A 17,896-nucleotide genomic window follows, 5' to 3' on the forward strand; every position below is an offset into this window, starting at 1 on the left:
TTTCTATGTAATTTGTCACTATCTCATAATCTTGTCTTGCCATTTCTATGTACGGAGGCTTGGAGGGTGGGGTGCGATGTTTTCAGCAGATGGCCAGGTGAATAGGCTGGCCAGGTAAGGTGGAGACCACAATCAATGGCCCCTTGAACCATGGGACTCACCCAGGTCTTCCCTGCGCATGCTGAACTTGATGTAGTCCATTAATTTGCTGTAGAGAACGTCAGTCACCTGCGAATGAAGCAATATACTGCAAACTGTGAGATGTTGCATTGCATATATCGCCTACAGGAGACTGGCAGGAGTTGTGAGCATAGAAGTTGAGGGCTGCTGTCACTTTCACTACCACTGACAGCGAGGTCCTGGTGCCGATGTCAGCTGCCAGGTATGTCTGCAGGAGGTGGCAGAGCTCCATCACAACCTATTTGCAGAACCTCAGCCATCTTATGCACTGGTCCTCGGACATCTCAAGGTAAGAATAATGCGCACGGTAAACTCTGTGTCTGTCGGTCTCCTGCCCCGCCGTTTGATGTCTCTTCTCTGATGAGCATCCACATTTGCCATAAGCAGTTACTGCAGCGGGCGCCTTTGAAGTCATTGCCGCAGGACGACGTGGTGTGCGATCACTTGCCCCATAACTTTGCAGAGGTAAAAGTGATATGCTAGTTCCAAATCTATCCGATGTTGAAAGCAACTATGTCTCCGAGATGCTAGTACTGAAGCTTAGGAGTCAGTAGCCGCAGGACTCCAGCAACTTCGAACTGTGCAAGAACCATCGCAGCACGGGCCATGAACACTGTGGGCTGGCTGCAACTCTCTTTGAATAATGCCCCGGAATCGTTTTCCCACATTGTGCACGCCAATCTTTTCAGGCGTCATCGCCGCCAGCAGGTAAGTGAGATGGCAAAAGTGAATTTGGCGAAACCAGCGACAAGGAGGCGTTGCACGCGAAGTGGCGTCATGATTTCCATGGTGGCAGTCGGCGGGGCGTCAAATCTTTATGCCCTTGAAAAAGGACAACCGAATTTCCCATCAGGCGGTACCCACACCTAATGCTGTTGGCCAGCCCCATTGCTGCCTCACTCAGGCAGTATCAGCTGGCGGTAGCAATCGAATTTCAACCTTTAAGTGAGGTAAAGAATAGGAGACTGTGCAGTATTTTAACCCAGAGGGAGGAGGAAGAGTAGGTAGAGAGGTAGATTTAGAGCTTAGAAGAAGTTCAGAGAAGCACTGCACATAATAACACCAAAGAAACAATGAGAGATTGTGTGATGGAAGGATACAGGTTGGAGGTGAAAGAGGGATTGGTCATCAGATAAGATTTTAGCTTTTACCAGAAGTGCAAGACAGGTGCTAGAATACCATCACAGATACAGGAGTTGTCTTGGATGAAAGATCTAAGCTTCTTGTAGGCAGCGTTAACAAAAGAAGAGACACAGATGTTCCATTTCAGGTCAAAAGAGTTAATGGGCCAAGAATGTCAATGGATGAAGAAAGATGGAACAAATAACGGTAAAACGTGATAATTGTTGGTTAGACTTATGAGAGACATAATGAAATTGTAGATTTAATTTTGCACTCTGAACAGGAAAGCCACAATTAGGGGAGTGCAGGTCAGAGAAAGAACTGCAATATTGTAGCCAAATATTTCCATTCGCAATCTGTACAAGTGCAGCTCCTCATTGGGAGAGCAAGATCATGGAATTAACCCTTGCGACTTTGAACAATTGAAATAAATGATGCCTTTAAATATGATATGGATTCTCCTGCTCTCCTATCATAGCTTTGGCAAAAGACCAACAGAAACCAAAGAGAAAGAGCATAAACAGCCATTTACATAATTTCGACAGGGGTTCTGTCAGTCTCCCACTGAAGTTACAATAGGAGATTGGGAGAAATACTGCAGATTTTCAAGACTGAGATATTCATTTCCTGCACTGAAGGAGAGATTGAAATATAGGGGTGGAAATTCGGGCGAGCCTCAGTTGGGGCAGTGTCCCGGGCAGAGTGGTAAATTTTGCACCGGCAAATAGTTTGTGTCTGCCGCTGCAAAATTCATCAATTGGGCCCTTAGTTTGGAACAGGGCACTAAGGGAAGCGTTGCACACCTCTTTTAGGGTGCTAGGCTGGCTGAGCAAGGGAAAATCACGAGCGAAAGAGCTGACCTCGGAGCGCCATAACAGAGGCTTGTGGAAGAAAAAAATACCTGACAAAAACCCACCAAAAGCATTCCCAATACATAGCTCACACCATAGAAATATAGAAACATAGAAATTTACAGCGCAGAAGAAGGCCATTTCAGCCCACCGTGTCCTCGCTGGCCGACAAAGAGCCACACGGCCTTCGCTCAGCAGCCCTGAAGGTTACATATACACTTATGACCAATGAACAATGGTGGACAGGTAAAGAGAATCTAGACCAACCAGTCCGCCCCCACAACTGCGATACTCCATGTATCAAAATATTTTGTACTCCACCCCACCTGCATCTCTCCTAGGGGAGGGAGAAAAACAGATAAAAACCCAGGCCAATTGGGGAAAAGAAATCTGGGAAAATGCTCTCCGACCTATCCAGGTGATCAAATCTAGTCCAGGAGATCACTCTGACTGTATTAGATTCCCTAAAGTACTTACCATCGTATCTGCACCAGCCAACAAGGGGTTATCCAGTCTAATTCAACTTACCAGCTCTAGGTCCGTAACCCTGCAGGTTACGGCACTTCAAGTGCCCATCCAAGCATCTTTTAAATACAGTGAGGGTTTCTGCCTCTACCAGGCAGTGAGTTCCAGACCCCCACAACCCTCTGCATGAAGAAACTTCTCCTCAAATCCCCTCTAACCACCTTAAAGCTATGCTCCCTTGTAATTGTCCCTTCTACCAAGGGAAATAGGCCCTTACTATCCACTATATTCAGGCCCCTCAAAATTTCATACACCTCAATGAGGTCTCCTCTCAGCCTCCTCTGTTCCAAGGAGAACAAACCCAGCCTATCCAATCTGTCCTCATAACTAAGATTCTCTATTCCAGGCAGCATCCTCGTAAATCTCCTCTGCACCCTCTCTAGTGCAATTACGTCTTTCCTATAATACGGCGACCAGAACTTCACGCAGTACTCCAGCTGTGGTCTAACCAGTGTATTATACAATTTAAGCATAACCTCCCTGCTCTTGTATTTTATGCCTCGGCCAATAAAGCAAGCATTCCATATGCTTTTTAACCACCTTATCCACCTGGCCTGCTACTTTCAGGGATCTGTGGACAAGCACTCCAAGGTCCCTTTGTTCATCTGCACTTCTAAGTGGCCTACCGTTTAATGTGTATACCCTTTCCTTATTAGCCCTCCCCAAGTGCATTACCTCACATTCTCCAAATTAAATTCCATTTGCTGCTGTTCTGCCCACCTGACCAGTAGATTGATATCCTCCTGCAGTCCATGACTTTCCTCTTCAGTATCAACCACACAGCCAATTTTAGTGTCATCTGCAAACTTCTTAATCATACCCTGTATATTCAAATCTAGATCATTAATGTATACCACAAAAAGCAAAGGACCCATACTGAGCCCTGTGTAACCCCACTGGAAACATCCTTCCAGTCACAAAAACATCCAACAACCATTACCCTTTGCTTCCTACCTCTCAGCCAATTTTGGATCCAACTTGCCACTTTACCCTGGATCCCATGTGCTGTTACCTTCATGACCAGTCTGCCATGTGGGACCTTATCAAAAGTTTTGCTAAAGTCCATATACACTACATTGTATGCACTACCCTCATCGACCCTCCTGGTTACCTCCTCGAAAAATTACAAATCCGTGCTGACTGTCCCTGATTAAATCGCAACATAAATGGCAAAAAAACCCCAAAAGAATCACACTTATCTGAGATCGGCATTAATTACCTTACTGCAGCCGCTACAGTTCGAAATGCCTGCTTTCACAGGCATTCCCATCAGGTTGCGCTACTGAGCGCTGTGTCGGGCGGCAACCAAAAATCGAGCTGGTGTCACAACCAGGGGCGTTGCACACCTGCTCGGCTCTCCTGGGTGGAACTGCTCCGCCCCCCCACAATCGGTACCGGCACCGAATATCCAGGCGGGGCACTGGAAGCTGATCACAAATGCTTTCTGTTGCCAATGCCGCCCCTCCAAGGCACTAAGAGTGGCAGCTGAAGACCGAATTTCCACCCCATAGACCCAAATGACCTTTAATTTATTGCCTGTGTGCACCTGTTTCTGGGGCATTAGACATATGGAAAAATGAAATGAAATCTGATGCACCAAGGCTGCGATTTCACCTACTGATGCAGCATCAGTGCAGCCAAGGTAAATGGCGGACTGCGACCCTGCTCCTGGCTTCATGTCGGATTCCCCCACGACTTTTCCCCTGATGAGGCTTTTTAAGCCTGCCCTGCGAGGTTCCCGGCCAATTAAAAGGAAGCGGGTCTGATGATGTCATTTGATGACGTGCCATCAGTCGGTTTCCTTAAAGGGACCATGTCCAAATTTATTTTGACAGTTGTGCTGCCAATGTTCTGCAGCATTGAGGTGCTGAAAACATTGACAAGTACTGCACAAAGGTGCACGGTTGCACCCAAGTTCTTCCATAACTCCCTCCAGATGCTTATGGAGGAAGACACAACAGGCAGGGAGGTTCTCTTCCCTTCCAATGGGTGGAAGAGACCACCCCAGGACACCGACGCAGCCTGGTTGCACATTTCACAGGAGGACACAAGCAGTGATGTCATCAGGCGCAAACCTTTCAATGATCTCAGTAGATCACAAAAGGTTACTGCAAAGTCACACTCAACCTCATCCTGCTGTGCCATTCATCACATCCCCATCACTCTGCCTTCCCTAACCTACTTCTGCATATCCTTACTCACACCAACTTACCTTGCACCTCCACCCATCCCTCTCTCTCTATCTACATTATCACATCCCCATCTCACTAGCCACCCTTCACAGTGACCATCATCCTTGTCCATTCATACCACCTAACAACATAAGGGTAGGGACTTGGGTGTTTTAGCCAATGTTCATGCAGAGTTTCTGCTAATGTGTTGTCAAATATTAAAATCTAGAATTTGAACTATTTGCCTTCTTGAACAGATCTGTGAGTTGATGTGAATGGTGAGCCATAAGTGTACCCCCCCTCCCCCCACAATGGTGATGAGTGTGGAAGGAATGGCTTGGGCATTGCAGGGATGTTTTATGGTGATGGTGTGGGGTGGTGCCAACCTAGGACATCATGTGGCAGCCAGGGTGTACAGCGTGAAGTGAAGTAAGTTTGGCCATGGTGAGGCCACCCCTGGCTTTCCGGGCAGCAATGTGGTTAGGTGCTGATATCCTGTGTACAGTGCAGCATCAGGTGATTGCGGAGAGGGTTGGTGGTGTTGTTAGTGTTGCTGGTGTGCCTGGTGATGCTGGTGTTGGGGCTGATTGGTAGGATTCTGAGGACCAAGGCCAGATTTTTTCAAGGGCACCGATGCTGATGGAATAGATGGCAGCTGAAGTTAAGATGACAGAAGCGATCTGTCAATGGTGAGAGAGGTTGTTCCAAACTGTATAAAGCTCCAAAGTGTCTTCCAAATCCTGAAGGTTCCAGCTTGTAAGATTGGAAAGTGAACAGCTGTGAAATGTTAGCCTTTATCCCACTTTTGCAACTGTCGCCTTTTCAGAAGATTGGAGAGTTATCGAAAACCCTGACCTGATCCCCGAGTGCCAGGAACCTGGTGAAAAAGCTGTACAAATGATAAGTAAATGATTGAATGCTGTTTCAGTATGTTTTAACAAGCTCTTACCTATTTCAATTGGCTCACTCGCCGCTAAGTCTCAGGTTAGATGCAGGAAGAATGTTCCCAATGTTGGGGAAGTCCAGAACCAGGGGTCACAGTCTAAGGATAAGGGGTAAGCCATTTAGGACCGAGATGAGGAGAAACTTCTTCACCCAGAGAGTGGTGAACCTGTGGAATTCTCTACCACAGAAAGTAGTTGAGGCCAATTCACTAAATATATTCAAAAGGGAGTTAGATGAAGTCCTTACTACTCGGGGGATCAAGGGGTATGGCGAGAAAGCAGGAATGGGGTACTGAAGTTGCATGTTCAGCCATGAACTCATTGAATGGTGGTGCAGGCTAGAAGGGCTGAATGGCCTACTCCTGCACCTATTTTCTATGTTTCTATGTTTCTATGTCTGTAAAGGGCAGGCAGACCCGACAGTTGGAAAACTGACCTGGAAGCGGATTCACAGCGGGCTGTCGATCTACTGTCAATCTTTTATATTTTGACAGCAGACCCGCCTCTGAACCTGCCATCTGAGTGTTGGCAAAATCCAGGCCCAAGTCTTTGTCCTCACTTGGCCTCTCTCTGTCCAGAGTGTAAACATTGAATCAACACGTCCCATCATTGGGTGGGTGTGAGGGAAATGGGACATCAGGCAGGTGGGCGGGTGGGCATGCAGAAATCTAGGGGAGTAGCAGGCAGACCAGTGGGTAAGGAAGCGGTAACCAGTAACGTAAGAACATAAGAACTAGGAACAGGGGTAGGTGTAAGAGAAAAAATTGGCATTAGGGGTACCAGCAGGACAAGGGTTAAAGTGCTGGTTCCTGCACCGAGGAGGTAAAAGGCCTCTCTTTGGCCTTGTACATTCCAGTACCAAGGCTCCAGAAGTTATTAATTCAATAATATTCCGACAGGATACGATGTGAGAACCTAAACAGACATTGATAAGACCTTGTGAAGAGGCTCGAGGCAGACTCATGGGCATCAAGGAGAATCAACAAATTCTGACCTAATGAAGTAATTCTAGTCACGGCCTAAGGTGGTCACGAGGGTCTTGGCCTGTCAATCCAAAGTAGCACTGATAAGGTAGTCCAATTAGAGAAGTAGCACTGATAAGGTAGTTCAATTAGAGATCTAGGGAGGTCTTACCAGGGAACGGAGATGTTTTTGAAATGTATAAAAGTTGTATGATTGTGTTGTTCAGAGAGCATCTCCACTCACAGGCGGCTGTGATGAGAGGTGTTCCCGGACGTTCGTAATAAAAAATCGTTATACTTTGCCATCTGTCTCTGTCTGCTAACTTCGAGAATTGCTATTTGGGCTGGGGCGAGCGTCAACCCTCTATATCAGTGGGCCCGCTCGTGGGAGGAGAAGCCTTCCCATTTTCCCTTTACAGTGGGTCATACGGCCCCTCAAGCCTGCTCCGCCATTTAATACGATCATGGCTGATCTGATTATGGACTCACTCCACTTCCCCGCCCACTCCCCATAACCCCTTATCCCCTTATCATTTAAGAAACTGTCTATTTCTATCTTAAATTTATTCAATGTCCCAGCTTCCACAGCTCTCTGAGGCAGCGAATTCCACAGATTTACAACCCTCTGAGAGAAGACATTTCTCCTCATCTCTGTTTTAAATGGGCGGCCCCTTATTCTAAGATTATGCCCTCTAGTTCTAGTCTCCTCCATCAGTGGAAACATCCTCTTTGCATCCACCTTGTCAAGCCCCCTTATAATCTTATACGTTTCGATAAGATCACCTCTCATTCATAGAAACATAGAAACATAGAAAATAGGTGCAGGAGTAGGCCATTCAGCCCTTCTAGCCTGGACCGCCATTCAATGAGTTCATGGCTGAACATGCACTTCAGTACCCCCTTCCTGCTTTCTCGCCATACCCCTTGAACCCCCGAGTAGTAAGGACTTCATCTAACTCCCTTTTGAATATATTTAGTGAATTGGCCTCAACTACTTTCTGTGGTAGAGAATTCCACAGGTTCACCACTCTCTGGGTGAAGAAGTTTCTCCTCATCTCGGTCCTAAATGGCTTACCCCTTATCCTTAGACTGTGACCCCTGGTTCTAGACTTCCCCAACATTGGGAACATTCTTCCTGCATCTAACCTGTCTAAACCCGTCAGAATTTTAAACGTTTCTATGAGGTCCCCTCTCATTCTTCTGAATTCCAATGAGTAGAAGCCCAAACTACTTAACCTTTCCTCATAAGTCAGCCCCCTCATCCCCAGAATCAACCTAGTGCACCTTCTCTGAACTGCCACCAAAGTAAGTATATCCTTTCGTAAATCTGGAAACCAAAACTGCACGCAGTATTCCAGGTGTGGCCTCACCAATACCTTATATAGCTGTAGCAAGACTTCCCTGCTTTTATACTCCATCCCCTTTGCAATAAATGTCAAGATACCATTGGCCTTCCTGATCACTTGCTGTACCTGCATACTATCCTTTTGCGTTTTATGCCCAAGTACCCCCAGGTCCCACTGTACTGCAGTACTTTGCAATCTTTCTACATTTAAATAATAACTTGCTCTTTGATTTTTTATGCCAAAGTGCATGACCTCATACTTTCCAACATTATACACCATCTGCTAAATTTTTGCCCACTCACTTAGCCTGTCTATGTCCTTTTGCAGATTTTTTGTGTCCTCCTCACATATTGCTTTTCCTCCCATCATTGTATTGTCATCAAACTTGGCTACGTTACACTCAGTCCCTTCTTCCAAGTTGTTAATATAGATTGTAAATAGTTGGGGTCCCAGCACTGATCCCTGCAGCACCCCACTAGTTACTGGTTGCCAACCAGAGAATGAACCATTTATCCCGACTTTCTGTTTTCTGTTAGTTAGCCAATCCTCTATCCATGCTAATATATTACCCCCAACCCCATGAGCTTTTATCTTGTGCAGTAACCTTTTATGTGGCACCTTGTCAAATGTCTTCCAGAAGTCCAAATACACCACATCCACTGGTTTCTCTTTATGCACCCTGTTCGTTACAACAACAACAGGAAGTGTTGACACCATCCAGGACAAAGCAGTCTGATTAATCTGTACCCCTGCTACTGGACTCAAAGCCACCCCTTCAACCACGAGTACATTGTGGCTGTAATATGTACAATCGACAAGATGCACGGCAACAAGTTACCAAGCTTACTTCAACAATGCCTCCCAGGCCCACAACCTTCTAGCATTGAGAAAGACAAGGGCAGAAAGTTTTGGGAACACCATCACAGCCAAATTCCAAGTCACACACTATCCTGACGTGATGCCATGGAGTTCTGAATTTGTGTGTATGCTTGTAACTATTGGGGACGACAAAGCCTGGGGACACATGTAGATTTCTGTACCTTTATTTGATGTGTACTCTATTCTCTAGTTGCTGATTGCTGGAAGTCCTGATCTACCGCTTCCCCTTCCGGTGCACTCTCCTCAGGCTGTGGGATGGAGTTGCTTTCCGTGACTTCATCACCATTTCAGAACCAACCGTTCTTCATTGCGATATTATGTAGTACGCAGCAAGCTACAATGACTTTTGAGCCAATTGTCTCTTCAACAGCATTTCCTGTAGTTGTATGGCCCTAATTGTATCTGTTGTCTGGCTCTGTCTGTGGAAGCCTTACTTACGTTAGTAGCCACCACTGCAGGGGATAGTCGTGAATCAATGGTACTTACTTTTGGTTCTGAGTCATGAGGGATGGTATGGTAAGTTTTCACATGGTGACAGTGAGATATTTCCATTCAAGTACAAGATAACGGGGCTAAAATTACCCCCTTGTCGGCCAGTGCTACCAGAGTGCAAATATGATAGCACATGGGTGCGGCGGCCAAATCGAACCAACGCGGATTTGCCCCCGGGGCTCTACCGGCAAAAAGGGGTTTGCGCCATGCCCCGTGATTAGCGCACTGGCACACGCAAGGTAATTATGTCATCGCCGTGTGCGCCAACCTCTTATTGCCCTGCGCCAACCTCTTTGCGTACCTCAGGGAAAATCCCTCGCGGGAGTAAGTTCGGCAAGGGGCGCTGCCAGCGACAGCTTCTCGAGAAGCTGCAGTAGCTCTGGCACCCCAGCCGCTGTTCAAGGGGAGGTGGTCGTGCGACAACTGCCATCCTTTTTGTATCGGTCGACTTTTCAGTTGGCACGACAATGGCGGGCGCTGGTTCAGCTGGGCCGCCGACAGACAGTCCAGCGCCCCCTCTTGTGTGCTGGGCTGCTGGCCCAGCCGACACCCTCCCTTGTGGCCCAGTGGGTGGCACTGAATGTGCTGCTCAGATCACAATGTCCTTCCCCTTTAAGAGAAGCGGAGGGACATTGTGACACGGCGCCATGATGCGGCACGTTAGCGACGCGCTAATGTGCTGAGCGTGATGTTGAGTATCGCGCCCTGCGAGCACCACGCAAATGCCGGGGTAAGGCAGGGTTAACGCAGTGAACATTTTTTTTGCACAAAGAGCCCAATCCGCGCCGGGGCTGTGCATCCCGCACCAGTGCAAAAAAATCTCCATCAGCTAAATGACCGCCCCAAACCCAGCGCTGGATCATTTTGGTCCCAATGTGACTAGCATCGTGCACTACTGTGTATTAATTGAATGAAAGCCTTCCTTGTTCATAACATTGAAGGAGTTGTCATATGGAACTTTGCATAATGCATACGTTCTGCAACTGCTCTTTGCACCTGTTGGAACCCTGCTAGGACTGGATAGATCTCTCCTTGTTTCTCTCATTCCATTGGGAAAGGTATAAATTATCCACCCTCCTAAATAGACCATCCCTGATCTTCTTGATGCATTGGTGTGCTACTGCCTAACTAATGTGACAGAGATCACCAGATGCTGCTAGTTGCAAATAAATTAAATGCTGTTGTGACCATGACTAGTACAGACAATGCACTTCTCCTGTTGGAAGTGGTGTGCAGGTCTTCAGTTGACAAATCTCCTCACTAGCCTTCAGGAGGAAAAAGTATAGCCTTCTGACATATTGACATTTAGAAAAGTTTAATTAACACCTTCTTGGTCTGTAAACTCTGGTGTGTGGGTATTAGCATGAAGGGAACAAACCTCTTCTGTAATGCCTCACTCATAACAACTTCCAATCTAGCCTCTTCCATCTCCTCATCTTCCTTTTTTACATAACAAAGGAATAGAACAACAACAACAACTTGCATTTATATAACGCCTTTAACGTAGTGAAATTTAAGTAAGAGCTTCTAAAGTATTTAAAAAGGAAGAGAGTAGTTAAAGTAAACATTGATCCCTTAGAGGATGAAACTAGGGAATTAATAATGGGAAACAGAGAAATGGCAAATACTTTGAACAAATATTTGGTATTTTTCTTCACGGTAGAACACGAAAAGCATCCCAATAATTGTAAATCAAGGGGCTATTGGGAGGGGAGAGTTAAACAATTATTATCACTTGTAATAGGCAAACTAGTGGGACTAAAGGTGGACAGGTCCCCTGGACCTGATGGCCTGCATCCTAGGGTCTTAAAAGAAGTGGCTGCAGAGATAGTGGATGCATTAGTTGTAATCGACTAAAATTCCCTGGATTCTGGAAAGTTCCCAGCGGATTGGAAAACCACAAATGTAACGCCCCTATTTAAGAAAGGAGGGAGACAGAAAGTAGGAAACTATAGATCATTTAGCCTAACATCTGTCATTGGGAAAATGCTGGAGTCCATTATTAAGGAAGTAGCAGCAGGACATTTAGAAAATCATAATTCAGTTAGCAGAGTCAGCATAGTTTTATGAAAGGGAAATCATTTTTGACAAATTTGCTAGAGTTCTTTGAGGACGTAATGAGTAGGGTAGATAAAGGGGAACCAGTAGATGTCATATACTTGGATTTCCATAAGGCATTCACTAAGATGCCACATAAAAGGTTACTGCACAAGATAAGAGCTCACGGGGTTAGGGGTAATATATTAGCACCTTGAGGATCAGCGAACTAACAGAAAACAGAGAATCGGGATAAATGGGTCATTTTCAGGTTGGCAAACTGTAACTAGTGGGGTGCCACAGGGATCAGTGCTGGGGCCTCAACTGTTTTCAATCTATATTAATGACTTGGATGAAGGGACCGAGAGAAATGTAGCCACATTTTCTGATGATACAAAGCTAGGTGGGAAAGCAATTTGTGAGGTGGACACAAAGAATCTGTAAATGGATATAGATAAGCTAAGTGAGTGGGTAAAAATTTGGCAGATTGAGTATAATGTGGCAAAATGTCACGTTATCCACTTTGGTAGGAAAAATAAAAAAGCAAATTATTATTTAAATGGGGGGAGATTACAAAATGCTGTGGTACAGAGAGATCTGGGGGTCCTTGTACATGAAACACAAAAAGTTAGCATGCAGGTACAGCAAGTAATCAGGAAGGCAAATGAAATGTTGGCCTTTATTGCAAGGGGGGGTGGAGTATAAAAGTAGGGAAGTCCTGCTGCAACTGTACAGGGCATTGGTGAGACCACACCTGGAGTACTGCATGCAGTTTTGGTCCCCTTATTTAAGAAGGGATATACTTGCATTGGAGGCGGGTCAGAGAAGGGTCACGAGGTTGATTCTTGAGATGAAGGAGTTGTCTTATGAAGAAAAGTTGAGCAGGTTGGGCCTGTACACATTGGAGTTTAGCAAAATGAGTGGTGATCTTAATGAAAAGTATAAGATTCTTAGGTGGTTCGACAGGGTAGATGGGATGTTTCCCCTCATGGGGGAATCTAGATCTAGTGGGCATATTTTCAGAATAAGGGGTCGCCCATATAAAACGGAAATTAGGAGGAATTTCTTCTCTCAGAGGGTCATGAATCTTTGGACTTGTCTGTCCCAGAGAGCTGTGGTGGCTGGGTCACTGAATATATTTAAGGTGGAGATAGACAGATTTTTGAATGATAAGGGAGTCAAGGGTTGTGGGGAAGGGGCAGGGAAGTGGAGTTGAGTCCAAGATCAGATCAGCCATGATCTTATTGAATGGCGGAGAAGGCTCGAGGGGCAAAATGGCCTACTACTGCTCCTATTTCTTATGTTCTTATGTTCAAGTTTGTAAACAGTCTGATTCAGCCTCACAGAAGTTGGGGAGAGGTAATGGAGTTTGTGGCGGGGACTGAAAACAATGGCTTCGGTCTTCCCAATATTCAATTAGAGAAAATTTCTGCTCATCCAGAACTGGATGTCGGACAAGCAATCTGACAACTTAGAGACCCTGGAGGCTTTGAGAGAAGTGGTATTGAGGTAGAGCTGGGTGTCATCAGCGTACATGTGGAAACGGATGCTGTGTTTTTGGATGATGTCGTCAAGGGGGAACATATAGATGAGAAATAGGAGGGGGCCAAGAATCGATCCATGGGGGATACCGGAGGTAATGATGTGGGGGCATGAAGAGAAGGCGTTGCAGATGATTCTCTGGCAACGATTAGATAGGTAAGAATGGAACCAGGCAAGTGTGGTCCCACACAGCTGGATGACGGTGGAGAGGAATTGGAAAAGGATAGTGGTCAACCGTGTCAAAGGCTGCAGACAAGTCAAGAAGCATGAGGAGGGATAGCTTGCCTTTGTCACAGTCACAAAGGATGTAATTTGTGACTTTGATGAGAGCTGTAATATATAGCTTCCCCTAGTGGACTACTGCTCCACCTAGTGGACTACTATGGTAATTCAACTGCTGATGTAAATACAATAAAGGATGACAGCTTCTGTTTTAAGATCTATCTTGTGCATGTGTGTGTTTGTGATGTCATAAAGAATATATCACGAGCCATTTCGGTACTGTGGCAGGCACGGAAACCGGATTGGAGGGATTCAAACATGGAATTGCGGGAAAGATGGGCTTGGATTTGGGAGGCGACAACACATTCAAGGACTTTGGAGAGGAAATGGAGGTTGGAGACGGGGCAGTAGTTTGCTACTGTATGCACAAACTATCATGGATTTTTACCAATTCACATTCAACCGAGAGTTTGCTTAGAAGAATCTATAAGTATATTCTGTAGAGCAAAGATAATTATTTTGTAAAGTGCTGTTTAATACTTACAATAATAGGACTGTAGAAAGAGTTTAGAGGTTGCTTTTTAAACTGGCTTGACTATTAAGTAAATGAACAATTAACAGATTAGCATTTGTAATAGTGAGAAGAGGGAGGGTTTCAACTATAAAACTGAAAATTATTCCTATTATTATACACTCAACATGACAAGCTTCTAGCATAATAAACAGCAAACAATTTGCCTTTTGAAAAACTCTGCACATAATGGGTAAACATACACGCTAACAGGTAATATACACTTAAGTGTCGTAGAAAGCATTAACTAGTTACATGCTAGAGTTAAAAACTGACTTTTTTAATAAGGTTTCTGATATGAATTAATCTGGACCAATACAAATGTACTCAGGCACTCACAAAAATCTGGCTTGTTTATGATTCGACTGTCCATCTTTGTATAACAAGTGCCTCACAAATTAACAAATGCATGTTAAGGTGATCATTGAAGACTGATTTGGGGCCTATCTGTGATTTGACATTTCACCTGCAGTTATTCATCTCTGTGTCAAGGTTTTCTCCAGGAAATGTGGTGTTATTAAATCTCAAGATTGTTAAAATATTTCCTCTACTCACACTTTTTCATTGTAAATGCACCTGATATAATAGTAAGAATTCTTATTTCTAAGGCAATCACTTGATCTTCTGTTTTGCTCCTTTCATTTTGAATGTCAGAAGAATTATATAAAAATATTAAAACTGATAGACCTTCCATTGTGTTGCTCATTGAAATATAGTTGATATGCAGTTTTATAATGATGGTTTATTATAATGTACATCATCATCATCATCTTAGGCAGTCCCTCGGAATCGAGGAAGACTTGCTTCCACTCTTAACATGAGTTCTTAGGTGGCTGTACAGTCCAATACGAGAACCACAGTCTCTGTCACAGGTGGGGCAGATAGTCATTGAGGGAAGGGGTGGGTGGGACTGGTTTGCCACATGTTATTTCCTGCGCTTGATTTCTGCACGATCACAGCGACGAGACTCGAGGTGCTCAGCGCCCTCCCGGATGCGCTTCTTTCACTTAGGGCGGTCTTTGGCCAGGGTCTCCCAGGTGTCAGTGAGGATGTTGCACTTTATCAGGGAGGCTTTGAGGGTGTCCTTGTAACATTTCCGTTGCCCACCTTTGGCTCATATAATATACAGTATATTATTGAATAATGGCACAGTCCTTCCAGAATTTCCACTGGCCATTTATCATGAGGTAATTTTTTACCTTCACATGTGTGTGCATTAATAGATGGAAAATCATAGCAACATGCACCTGAGTTTCTGATGGGAGCCTCTGTATTTGCCTCTATAACCAATAATGATATCAGTTTAAAAGTAATACATTGATTGGAAAGCATTTTGATTGTCCTAAGAATGTAATTATGTGCTGAACAAATTCAAAGTTATTTGTTCTTAACCATGTATGATATTTTACACAATGTAAGGACTAATTGTGTGGTACAGGCAAGTGGAGGCTTGAATACATAGCTGCTGGCACCAAATTACCTAACAGTGCAGTCACTGATTGCCTGCAATTGCACAGCACTGGGCTATTTATAGAATTATTCATAGGTGCATCCTTTTTTCTTGGAGTCTAAATTGCTATCAGTGCATTTCCCAGGCAAACCTTGGGAAATCATCAGCCTGCTATATTTGTGTATTTTGAAGATCTAATGAGCCTCTCACAATTATTACATATAATTATATAGAAATGACAACATGAAAACAAGCCATTCGGCCCAAACAGTCCAGGTTAGTGTTTGTCCTCCATACAAGCAATAATCCCATGTGTCCTGTTGAGGTGTTGATAAAGTATTTTGGCCATTTTCTTCCATTTCTATGCGAATGTTGTCAAGGCCTTATTAATGAAGTTTCAGAGAAAAATACAATAGATTCCCTAGGAGAAAATTAAAATAGCCATGTAGAAATTGTTTTCTGTAGAATTAATTCAATGATCGAGCAGTAAATTATTTGGTAGACCATCTGTAACTAAAAACAGAAAATACTGGAAGCACTTAGCAAATTAGGTAGAATCTGTGGAGAGAGCAGGCAAATTGTTGTTTCAGCTGTAGACACCTCTTCAAAATTTCCACACCCACAAAGTTAGTTTGTTTGTTGTTTTCACAGATGCTGCTTGACCTGCTGTGTTTTTCCAACAATTTCCATAATTTTTAATTTCCAGCAACTGTAGTTTTTTTTTGCTTTTTGTTTGTTCAGCAAGGATTTTGTTGCAATTGATGCACCAACTGGTTCTGTTGTAATTAATGTAGAGAAATCTGTCAAGGGGCAGACAGAATAAGCACCCACCCCACCAACCACCATTTGAAGCTTTTAAACAGTTCACCGGTACTCAATCAGTGCTGGGCTCAGAGCATTTTAAACAGATGAACAGTTAACTGTTGGAAAGATCCAATGTGCTGCTCAGCTGTATATTTCATTTTCCCTCAATGAAATCAATAATTTAAAAATTGCTGCTTTAAGTAAATCAATATAAAGACAAAGACAATCAGAACTTTCAATACTGGCTATACGTAGATATCATACAAAAAACTAAATCTTTGTTTTTGATTTAAAAACTCAAAGGATGATTACATACCAAAGCAAATATTCCAGAACCCGGGATAATTTTACAATCTGTGCTGCTGATGGAGAACCTTACCCATTGGCAGCACATATTGTAAATTCAGGTGAGCACTACCCTTAACTTTCTGTACATTTAAATTACTAGTTGGAAAAGCATAGCCAGCAAGCTCCCAAATTTCTGCCATTGCCAGCAGGCAAGGCTTGGCTCTATTGTCATGGACCTACAGATCAGTTTTTCAAAATGGCTTTATTAGAGAATCAGGATGTACAGCTTCATTGCACTGCTTACTCTCCTTCAATATCCTGTTCTCTGGAGCTCGACTACCAACCTTGGCTTTTACTTAATTAGTTAAGTGGCTGTTAAACCATTTGAATATTTTTACATAATCTTTATTGGCCCGGTTTCTGCTGATAATCCAATGAAATCTTATAGAACAAATTTACCCAGCAGGAAATTAAAACAATTTGGCATTTCTATTTGCTGCCATTAAAATATAATACAAATGACAGTTTCTAAAATTGCAATCAGACTCCACAGTGTCAAAACTGTCCTGGAATTTCTGATTAGCCTTCTCATCCATCTGTTTTGTTTGATCTTGATCCGGGACAGAATGAACAGTAAAACCAGAGCTCTGGGCACATGATTTCCAGACCAGCATTCATTTCAAGTGCTATTCCTTGCTGGCAGCATCAAATTGGGGTATCTCAGGACTTATAGATCTTGTCACATTGGCATTTATCTTGGCAATTGTTGTAATGTAGCGTGACAGCTTTGACACTTGGTGCCTGAAATATCACAAAGCCTGATCCACCAGGTGAAGTGCAGCAAAGTGGATACAAAGATAGGTGGGAAAGCAAGTTCTGAGGAGGACACAAAGAATCTGCAAAGGGATATAGATAGGCTAAGTGAGTGGGCAAAAATTTGGCAGATTGAGTATAATGTGGCAAAATGTGAGGTTATCCACTTTGGTAGGAAAAATAAAAAAGCAAATTATTATTTAATTTGCTTACAAATTACGGTGATACAGAGGAATCTGGGGGCCCTTGTACAAGAAACACAAAAAGTCAGCATGCAGGTACAGCAAGTAATTAGGAAGCCAAATGGAATGTTGGCCTTTATTGCAAGGGGGATGGAGTATAAAAGTGGGGAATTCCTGCTACAACTGTACCAGGTGTTGGGAAGACCACACCTGGAGTACTGCATATAGTTTTGATCTCCTTATTTAAGGAAGGATATACTTGCACTGGAGATAGGTCAGAGATGGGTCATGAGGTTGATTCCTGAGATGGAGGGGTTGTCATATGAAGGAAGGTTGGGCCTATACTTATTGAAGTTTAAAAGAATGAGAGGTGATCTTATTGAAACATATAAGATTCTGGGGGGTCCTGACAGGGTAGATGCAGAGAGGATGTTTCCTCTCATGGAGGAATCTAGAACTAGAGGGCATAGTTTCAGAATAAGGGGTCGCCCATTTAAAATGGAAATGAGGAGGAA

This window comes from Pristiophorus japonicus, chromosome 1, assembly GCF_044704955.1.
Source record: "Pristiophorus japonicus isolate sPriJap1 chromosome 1, sPriJap1.hap1, whole genome shotgun sequence".
Taxonomy (NCBI): Eukaryota; Metazoa; Chordata; class Chondrichthyes; family Pristiophoridae; genus Pristiophorus; species Pristiophorus japonicus.